The sequence below is a fragment of the Sorex fumeus genome, unplaced genomic scaffold (genome assembly GCF_029834395.1).
Source record: "Sorex fumeus unplaced genomic scaffold, SorFum_2.1 ptg000003l, whole genome shotgun sequence".
Taxonomy (NCBI): Eukaryota; Metazoa; Chordata; class Mammalia; order Eulipotyphla; family Soricidae; genus Sorex; species Sorex fumeus.
Genome location: NW_026606060.1, coordinates 30973830 through 30984561, shown reverse-complemented (window position 1 = coordinate 30984561; position 10732 = coordinate 30973830). Strand labels below are relative to the sequence as shown.

General features: G+C 34.1%; 1 pseudogene; it reads left to right on the top strand.

Moving 5' to 3' along the window:
• The first annotated feature begins 809 nt into the window (after nt 1-809).
• Nucleotides 810-907, top strand: LOC130029160 (uncharacterized; annotated as a pseudogene).
• Nucleotides 908-10732: the final 9825 nt, after the last annotated feature.

The window sequence follows — 10732 nt, the reverse complement described above, 5'->3', positions numbered from 1 at the left end:
TGTTCTTACTCTGCCACTGTAGCTTTGATTTACATTTCCCTAGTAGAAAGTGATAAGAAGCATTTTTTCAATGTATCAGTCATTTACATTTCTTTCAGAAGTGTTTTATCAGCTATTGTGCTCATTTCTTGCAGATTTATTTGCTTTTGTGTGATTGACAGTTACTATTACATTATGTAACTTTGTATGACTTAATTGTTAATCACGTGTTTAATGACTAAGTATTTTTTACCATTTAGTGATTCTTTCCATTCTATGTTTAGAATTCTTTGCATAAAAACTGTTTCCTTTGATATAGGCCTGCTGCTTGCATTTGTTTGCTTTGACATTTAAATCCAGTGCCTAGAGACATCACTGAAACCAGTATCTTAGAGCACATTGTCAAATATTATTTCCACAAACCCTATGACTACAGGTTTCACATCTAAATTTTTTGTTTCTTTGTTTTTGACCAATAGCTGGTGGTGCTCAGGTATTTTTTCTGGAGTCACTCCTGATAGTGCTGGAACAATCATATGTGATACATTATAATTCTTGGTCACTGTCCTCCCATTGTTCATCGATTTGCTCAAGCAGGCCCAATAACGTCTCCATTGGAGACTTTGTTGTTACTGTGTTTGGCATATCGAATACATCACGGGTAGCTTGCCAGCTCTTCCGTGCGGGCGAGATACTCTCGGTAGCTTGCCGGCCCTCCGAGAGGGGCGGAGGAATCGAACTCGGGTCGGCCATGTTGGCTACGTACAAGGCAAACGCCCTACCGCTGTGCTATCACTTCAGCCCTGCACAAGGATGACACTCCAATTTGTGAAGCGCTCCATATTTTTAAATTGGAATGATATAGAGAAGATTAGCATGAACCCTGTGCAAAGATGACACGCAAAATTATAATTCTTACATTTTATAAATTCAATTTATGTAAATTAATTCTTTAGAAGTCTGTCTCATTAGGGAATATAGTATAATGCCATGGTTATAATTGGCCTTTAAGACATATAAAAAATAATGATTACAAATTTAATAAAAAACAAACTATAAATTTTTTAAATTAGCCAGATTATCTATATAAAATAATATATTAAATAATGCCCAAGTCTTGAATAAATACACCTTTTACAGTTTTGTTTTAAAAATGTTTTGTTAAAGAACTATTGAAATTATAATCACTGTCTTCCCGTTTTTCAGCGATTTGCTCGAGCGGTGCCAGTAACATCTCCATTGGAGACTTTCTTGTTACTGTGTTTGGCATATCGAATACATCACGGGTAGCTTGCCAGGCTCTGCTGTGCGGGCGAGATACTCTCGGTAGCTTGCCGGGCTCTCTGAGTGGGGCAGAGGAGTCAAACTCGGGTCAGCCATGTTGGCTGCATGCAAGGCAAACGCCCTACCGCTGGGCTATCACTTCAGCCCTGTGCAAGGTTGACACGCAAATTCGTGAAGCATTCCATATTTTTAAATTGGAATGATACAGAGAAGATTAGCATTTTTTAAATTAGCCAGCTTATCTATAGAAAATAATATATTAAATAATTCCCAAGTATTGAATAAATACACCTTTTGCATTTTTGTTTTAAAAATGTTTCATTAAAGAACTATTGAAATTATAATTATTTTCATAAATATTTGTCAGGCTTATCTTATTATAATTATTTGTAGCTATCAGAATATTTATATATAAAATTGTATCTATGGTCTTATGCTCAGATAGTATCTTATAATTTATCAAAATTATTAGATTTTCTTTTGCGATTATGTGTACTACTGCATATAAAATTTTCTAATATTATTTCTCTATTATTTCTTATTTTACTATTATACATAGGACTTCCTATATAATTTCAAAAAATACGAAAGTCTATTTTAAAATCCTTCATTTACTAAAACAATTATAGGAATAGAACATCTAGCAACTAGAAGAAGAATTTTGCATTATATATATGTGACAAAGGGATAATGTCCAAATAATGTAAGGAAATAACACAACCTATTAAAAGAAAATAAAACAAATAAAATGGGCAAAAAACCTAAATAGAAATTTCTTCAAAGAAAACTTTACATAACCCATGTAGACAAATGCTTGACATGCATTATTATTCTAAAAATGCAGATAAAAATCACAACCAGATGACTGGTGAGCTTTACACTTGTGACAATGGAATGGAAACAACAGATGTTAATGAAGATAAGGAGAAAAATAAATCCTGAACCACAGTTGATGGGAATATTAATTGAAGTTCCCTGTATGGGAACCAGTATATAAAAGCCTTTAAGGCATAGTAATGAAAATACCATGTGATACATTGATATCATGAGAAATTATCTCACTCTCTTTAGTTATGATTTCCTTCTCAAATCTTCTCAATCCACATTTATGTCCATTTTTAATATGTAGTGTATTTATCATTGCAGCATACATTTTATTTCATTTAACCAGTTTTTACATAATTTTATACACATTTTGAAGAAAACATGCCTCTCTTTATTCTTTGTATCTTTCCATCTTTAGCAATTTATCATATAAGATGGAAAATAAATATACAGTATTTGGTTGTTTAGTAAAAGGAGAACAAATTTATATATATATATATAGAGAGAGAGAGAGATAGAAACAGAATATTTGTAAATGAGACTAAAATACATAGAGAAAGGGAGACAGCCAATCATCTATGTTTAGTGAAAAACATGAAGTAGGAATGCAATGTTAAAGAAAAGGGTATTAAAAGAGGCTTCAGAAAATTAATTAATTAAATGATACACAAATAAATGTGTAAATTCACTTGATCACTTAATATCTCGTTACTCATCAATTTGCTGGAGCAGATGCCAGTAATGTCTCCATTCGTCCATGTCGCGTGCTAGTGTAGCCCAATGGCGTCTGCGCGTAGGAACAAATTAACCAAAAAATATATAAAAGGCAGAACAAAATTTTAGTGATATAAGATATAGGACCATTATAGCATAATCATAATTGAAGCATCTGATTGCATATAAAATTTTATAGCCATTTGCTTATTTTGTGTTTAAATCAGAGTTCAGGACTCAACTGCTTTTCTCTAAATGTGAAGACAGTTTGGAACAATAAAAAATGTACTGAGTAGGCATCCAGAAGATGGATATTTAAGTGTAGTACTATGTCTTATTCATTTGACAAGTACAACACCAACCATATCTTCTTTTATGTTGGTGTGAGAAAAAAAGATGCCTCTATCACTATTTCTTTTGTGGTGAATGTAGGGGTACACCTGGTAGTGCCCATGGCTTACTCCTGGCTCCATTAAGGATTATTTCCAATAGGTCTTGGGGAACTATATGGGGTGAGTATGATAGAACCAGGCAAGTCCACATGCAAGAAAAGTCCCCTACGAGCTGTACCAGCTCCATCCCTATATCACTGTTTCTTAAAGTATATTTTTATGACAGTAGTCATCTGAGACATTCCCTGCAAAAATATGTATATATATAGGCATAAAATATATAACATGTGTCTGGAGAAAGAGGAAGACTTAGAAATGAATGTAAGTATGTACACACAAATATGTGCACATCTTTGGAAATGTTGTGTTCCATATCATCCCCTGTAGATTTTGGGGGAAGTGGTAATTTGAGGGACATACCCAACTGCTCTCAAGGCTTATTCTAGACTTGGTGTTTGATTGGTCTCTTTTGTCAGTGTTTAGGGAATATCTATTTAGAAAAAATTGCACATGAAAACTTAATACAAATTAAACAATTAGACATGGGGTAGACACGGTCTTCCCGTTGTTCATCGGTTTGCTCGAGCGGGCCCAGTAACGTCTCCATCATGAGATTGTTGTTACTGTGTTTGGCATATCGAATACGTCACAGGTAGCTTGCCAGGCTCTGCCATGCGGGCAAAATACTCTCGGTAGCTTGCAGGGCCCTCCGAGAGGGGCGGAGGAATCAAACTCGGGTCGGTCATGTTGGTCGTTTGTAAGGCAAATGCCCTACTGCTGTGCTATAGCTCCAGCACTAAACAATTATAAATTACTAAACTATATAATGGGTTGGAGCAATAGCACAGTGGGTAGGGCATTTGCCTTGCATGCGGCCGACCTGGCTAACCCAGGTTCGATTCCTCTGCCCCTCTCAGAGAGCCCAGCAAACTACTGAGAATATCTCGCCAGCAAGACAAGGCCTGGCAAGCTACCCATGACTTATTCAATATGCCAAACACAGTAATAAGTCTCACAATGGAGACGTTACTGGGCCCGCTCGAACAAATCAATGAACAGCGGGAGGATAGTGACAGTGACAGTGAAATTATATAATGTTATGCTCACCAACCTATTACAATTAATCCCAATGTTAGTTACATCCTTAACAACCTATTAGATAAAGTATAATTCTTAAACTACAATGCTTACATTATCATTTCATTGATTACAGGAATTTAAGCTGAATCTGTGTCTAATTCTTAACATGTAAGACAGGCATTCAAATTTAATACTAGATTTTCAAAGATTTATTGTCATAGTAGAGTAATTTTAAAATCCTGAGCATGACTATCACATCACAAGAAGGTAAAAAATTTATCATGTCCACATCTCAAGAAATAAAACAAAACATGTCTTTAATGATAATTTTTCATTATTAATTTGAAATCTAGAATTTTTTTCTACTTGCACCTAAATGAGATTTTGATTTGCTTTATAGGCCAGTTTTTCAGTTAGGATGCATTTTACACTTTATACCCTGCAATTAATTCATATCTGGATTAACTTCCAACAAGCAAAGGTAGAAAGCAATTTACCATTTTTAAGAAATATTAAACAATGATGGTACAGCAAGTGAAAAAAAATTTAAGGTCTGGGAAGATACTACACAGAGTGTAATATATATGGAATGCACATTGTTCTGGTTTGATCCTCAAATTACACACCACCAAGTACTTCTGGGCTAGCCTTGGTAGTTCCAAGCACCATGGGACACTATATATCACTGTCTTCTTGGATCCTGACATTGATATGGCTGAGTTGAAATTTTAATTGCCAGAAGTCACTTTGGGAACTGATTCCTGTTTAGGAGCTCTCCACCCTAAAAAGGAGGAGACATAATGGAAATACTATCTATGATTACTTCAAACATTTTCTAAATAATTTTTTAAATTGTCAAAGACATGATCTTGACAGTTTGCTTGTTTTAATTTTTAATGCAGTGGTAGATTTTTATTTGCTGAAACCATTTTGGTGTAGATGCTTTCATAAGTTTCGGGAATTTAATTTTTAGGTATGTGGAAACTCAATCCTATAAAAAGTGAAGAAAATTATTTAAAATCCAGGAAAGAGCAGATAAAAAAGTCAGATGAAGAGAGATTTTTATGATTTTGCAGAGAAGATAAAATTTGATGTGAGAAAGGGTTGAGGTTTAGATGGCCAAAATGAAAAAAAAATGTTCTATAAGTGTTTCTGCAGCATCAACAGCAGAAACTTGTAAAAAAAAATGAACTAAACAAAGCATTTTGATATGGGCCTCACTTAGAAACTCACTGGAGAGCATCGCCATTGTCACAGAGAGTCTGAACTCTGTGGAACACAGGCTAAGGATAAGTTCAGATCTAAGATGTGCTTCCCCAGGGTGGAGAAGGGAAGAAACAGACAAAAGAGAAAGGGTCCTGCAAGCCGATATCAGACATATAATGTCAACCTGTTATGGAAAGGTGCTGAATTCATTTACAGAACTTCAACTTATAGCAGTTCTTGCTGTGTCAAAATCAGATGGGTATTTTTTTTAATTTTGTTTTTTATTGCTTTTTTGGGTCAAACCTGATGATGCTCAGAGGTAACTCCTGACACTACCCTCAGGAATTACTCCTGGCGGTGCTTGGGGGACCATACAGGATGCCGGGGATCGAACCCAGATTGGCAACATGCAAGACAAACCCTCTATCTGATGTAATATCGCTTCGTTGGGTATTTTTGAATCCAACACAATTTATTTCCATCCTGGGTGCAAGCTGGACTCAACTGTTCCTAAGTTGGTCTCTACCCAACAGGGCTGCATTCTCAGATCTACCACAAAGGCTTACTGCCTGAGCTGATATGGACCCACTCACCTGACAGGTGTATAACAGTGTATAGAGCGCTAAGGTGTTTGTTTGCTTGTTTGTTTTCAGAAATCAGTTATTTACTTTATATCACTAAACTGAAACAAATCTTGAATCTTAAGCGTTGTTAAATCCCACAAATGGGCATATCAAACCTGGAGTGGGAAAAGGCATTACTAAGAGAAACTCTGCCCAAGTGGAGTGTAGTCTTGGCTGTGTCCAACTGGGCTGCATTGTTGTCTTTGCCCTGACAGAAACATCACCTTAGCTCAACCCTAAGTTTCTCAGGTTTGGTACAATGAAACAGCCCAGAATTTAAAGAAACCTCAGCAATATGAATACGTAGACATAATCTCTCATCTGATACGGAGATAATGAATGCAAAGACTTTACAAAGGTTCTACTTTATGCCTGCACTTGCTGACAGAAAGATTTTGGGAATTGGTGAGACCCAGAACAATGCGATTGTAACCAAACTGCAACAGAGAGAATCTATTGCCCAGACCAAAACTGAAATATGCAGTCCTAGAGGCTAAATCAGGTAGCAGGCACTAAGAAGGATGCCCCTTCCATAAAGACAACATTTGATATAGACATATCCAGATTGGTACTGGTGAAAGTGAAAATATCTCTATAACTACAAGATGAGTTTGCTGAATACCTATTATTGGCTATATATGACAGCAGCTGCTATTAGTGAATCCTGGGACAGAGGTCAGACCAGCCAGACTTTGGTTCTATAGAGCACCTAATTTTTCTTACAGATATTTAAGAAACCCCCATACATTATCTGTGTCTACCATACGTCTGTAGAATCAGAGGCACCAGTTTCATATTGTAAACAGGAACAGTGGGTTGCTATTCAGACCAACTTCAACTTGGAAATTTACTCTTAGTTCTCACAAAGCTTCACAAATAATGCTGATACAAGAATACCATTTTATTGATGTTTACAGTAAAAAGTCCAGTAAAGTTTTCTACTACATCAGAGATTTTCAAAGTACCTGAGAATTATTTCAGAGAAACATTCACCTCAATGTTCAATGAACTGAAAAAAAATAATAAGAACCCAGAAACAAATCACTGAAAGAAATAGTGATGCAAAAAAAGGGGGGGGGGTAACTCACTCAAACAGATATGATAATTCAAATGAATAGTGTTGTAAGACTTTGAAACAGAATGAATCTAAGAGCCAAAATTAGACCCAATGACCCTGAAGACAGGGCGTATGACATGACCAACAAGGAAGAAGTAATAGAAGATTTTTTTTATTGAAAAAAATTTAAGGTATTTTTGGCAGTTCTGAAATCAATAACTGATACATGGTAGGAATCCATAAAGAGAAGAAAAGGAAAGAACCATAGCTGCTGAGACATTATCCAATTCCGGCATCATACTGGGACACAAGCTGACTCTAGAGAAAGATAAGAAAAAAACTAAAGAAATCACATGAGTTATCTTTTCAGAGTACAATGACATGGAGGTTGAAATTAACTATAAAAAGGAACTATAGCAAAGCTCTAACATTTGAATTTGAACAACATAATGTAAAACTGTCACTGAGTCAAAGAAATCAAAGATAAAACTAAATAGCTTCCTTTAGATTAACAATAATGGAGACAATATTAGAAGTTAGGAAGCAGAAAAGGAGCAGTATTAATAACTATATAATTTTTCATTGTATAATTAGAGAAAAATAAGTGATTTAGAAATTAAGTAATTAATATAGGGTATTTAAAAGCAGCAGATATTTTTCAAAAACAATTTAAAAGGGGCTGGAGCAATAGCACAGTGTGTAGGGGCATTTGCCTTGCACGCGGCAGACCCAGATTCGATTCCCAGCATTCCATATAGTCCTCCAAGCACCGCCAGGAGTAATTCCTGAGTGGATAAACCAGGAGTAACCTGATTATAGCTGGGTGTGACCCAAAAAGAAAAAAATTAAAAGATAGTCAAATCTTGATAGACTCACAAGGAAAAAAAGAGAAAACTCAAATATATTGGATTAAATAGAAGAAATACTAGCATCTCGGAAATACAAAGGATTATAAATCAAACACTTTATATCATTAATATGGAGAATCTGAAAGAAATAAGTGCATTTCCAGAAACATACAATCTCACAATTCTGAATAATATAAAGAAAAATAAAATTAAGAGACAATTTGCAAGTGAAAAACTTAAAACAATAATTTAAAATATCCCCCAGGAGCCAATGCCCAACTCTATATGAGTTAACCGTTGAGGTGTATGAAACATTTAGGGAAGACAGACTTCTGCTCGCCTCAAATTCTTATACACACACACATATATATACATATATATAAATATATATAATCAAGGATTTTATATATATATATAATCAAGGATTAGATACCATGGTCAAGTGCGATTCATCCAGGTATGCAAATATGATTGAATATATTTAAATTGATTCCTATAATACACCATATCTAATGGAAAAATTGAGAATTATATGATTATTTGCATTGTAGCAGGAAAAAATGTTGACAACATTCAGAATATATTCATAATAAAAACCCTAACAAATTAGGAAAATAAGTAATACACGTTAAGATATAAAGACCATTCTCAACAAATCCATAGCCAATATCATATTCAATGTTTAAAAAACCTCAAAGTATTCCCCGTTTAATTGAGTACAGGCAAGAATGCCCATTTTTTTTACTATAGTTCAGTATAGCTTTTGAAGTCCACAACACAGAAATCAAGCAAGAAAAAAAATCAAAGGCATTCAAGTGGGAAGAGAAGTTAAATTCTCACTATTTGTGAATGACAGATGTAGGAGACACTAGGGACTTCTTAAAGGTATAAATAAATAAAATCTCTTAGAAACACTAAACCGATACATCAAAATAACAAATTATAAAATCAGAACACAGTATGTGTGCCATTTACATATGCATACAATGACCAAGAAGGTAAGTCAAAATGACAATTTTAATTAAAATTGTTTCCAAAACACCAAGTAACTAAGTGTACACAAAGTATGTGAAAGAATTATACATTGAAGAACACAAGTCACTATTGAAAATAAATAGAAGGTGATAGCGAGAATATCTCACCCGCACGGCAGAGCCTGGCAAGCTCCCCGTGATGTATTCGATATGCCAAACACAGTAACAACAAAGTCTCCAATGGAGACGTTACTGGGCCCGCTGGAGCAAGGTGATAGCAGAAACTAAAAATAATATTCCATGTTCATAAATGGGGAAAATTAATAAAATCAAAATAACAAGTCTTTCCCATCACACTATATTAACTCACTACAATCCTCACTACAATTACAAATCACTCATCAATTATCTATAGGACAACTGGCCCTAAAATTGGTATCTAGCCATAAAATCCCCCATATACGGAAATAAATTCTGAGAAAAAAATAGGGACTATTGCATTTCTAAGCTTTTCATAATACTATAAATTATAGTAAATAAAATTGTGTGATAGAAAATAAATGCAGATTTTCAGACCCATGGGACATAGTTGATATCCTAGAAATATAAATCTTCAGATATAGGATCAATCAATCTATGATATCTAAAATAAAATAAATAGAAGGAAATGAACACACACTAAACTTTCCCAATGAAGATATATAAACAACAAATGCAGGCACATAAAAAAATGTTCAGCATAAAATAAAGAAATAGGCAACATCAAATGATGATAAACCCTTGGTCTTAATATTGGGGGTAAATGTGAGGGGTAGAAAGAGGCATATCAGAAATAAGTGACTCATGAGTAAAGTGGTGTGGGTTTTGGTACATTGATGGTGGTAAAAGTGCTTCAGAGGTGCTCCATACATCAAAACCCTATACATTTACACTAATGCATATTCCATGTTACAGAACAAGATATTTTTTTAATATTGTGAAATAGGTGAGTGACTAAGCTGCAACAAGAAAGAAAAATAAAAGATGTTATGTGTTTTCTTCCTAATTAGGTTAATATTTCAAATCATAGATATGATGAACAAAAGGAATTGGAGAACGGTGGACGCCTCACATTTTCTTAATAAATCATACTGTATTCTGCTTCAACAGAAGCTCTTACTATTCTGTTTATATTCTATGATCATAAGTTGTCTTTTTGTTTGCTTGTTTTTATTTTATCTTAAGAATCTTTTTTATGAGTTTTTGTGAAAATGAGTATGAATATATTAGCCACCAGGAATAATAATGGGCTAAAGAAATCTGTCATTACTAGTAGGTTAACGGACAGTTAAGTAATTATAAATTATAACCACATGAATTTTTATTCCTCATGAATATCTTACAGATTTTCTGTCTCCATATAACTATGATACAAATATTAAAATTATAGAATTAGTTCCAAGGTTGTCATTACTGAATGACAGCAGAAAGGTGACATTTAATCTTTGTTACGAATCACACTTGAAGTGGTGTGTTCAAATTTAAAAGCACATAAGAAAAATAAATTTTGAATTATACACATATTTATTTAATGTTTAAAGATTATTATAATAACCTGAAGATTACATAATTCAATATAGAAATAATAGATTAGTATATATTATATATTATATATATTATATATTATATATATTATATATATATTATATAGGGCTGGAGTGATAGCACAGCAGTAGGGTGTTTGCCTTGCACACAGCTGGCCCAGCTGAGC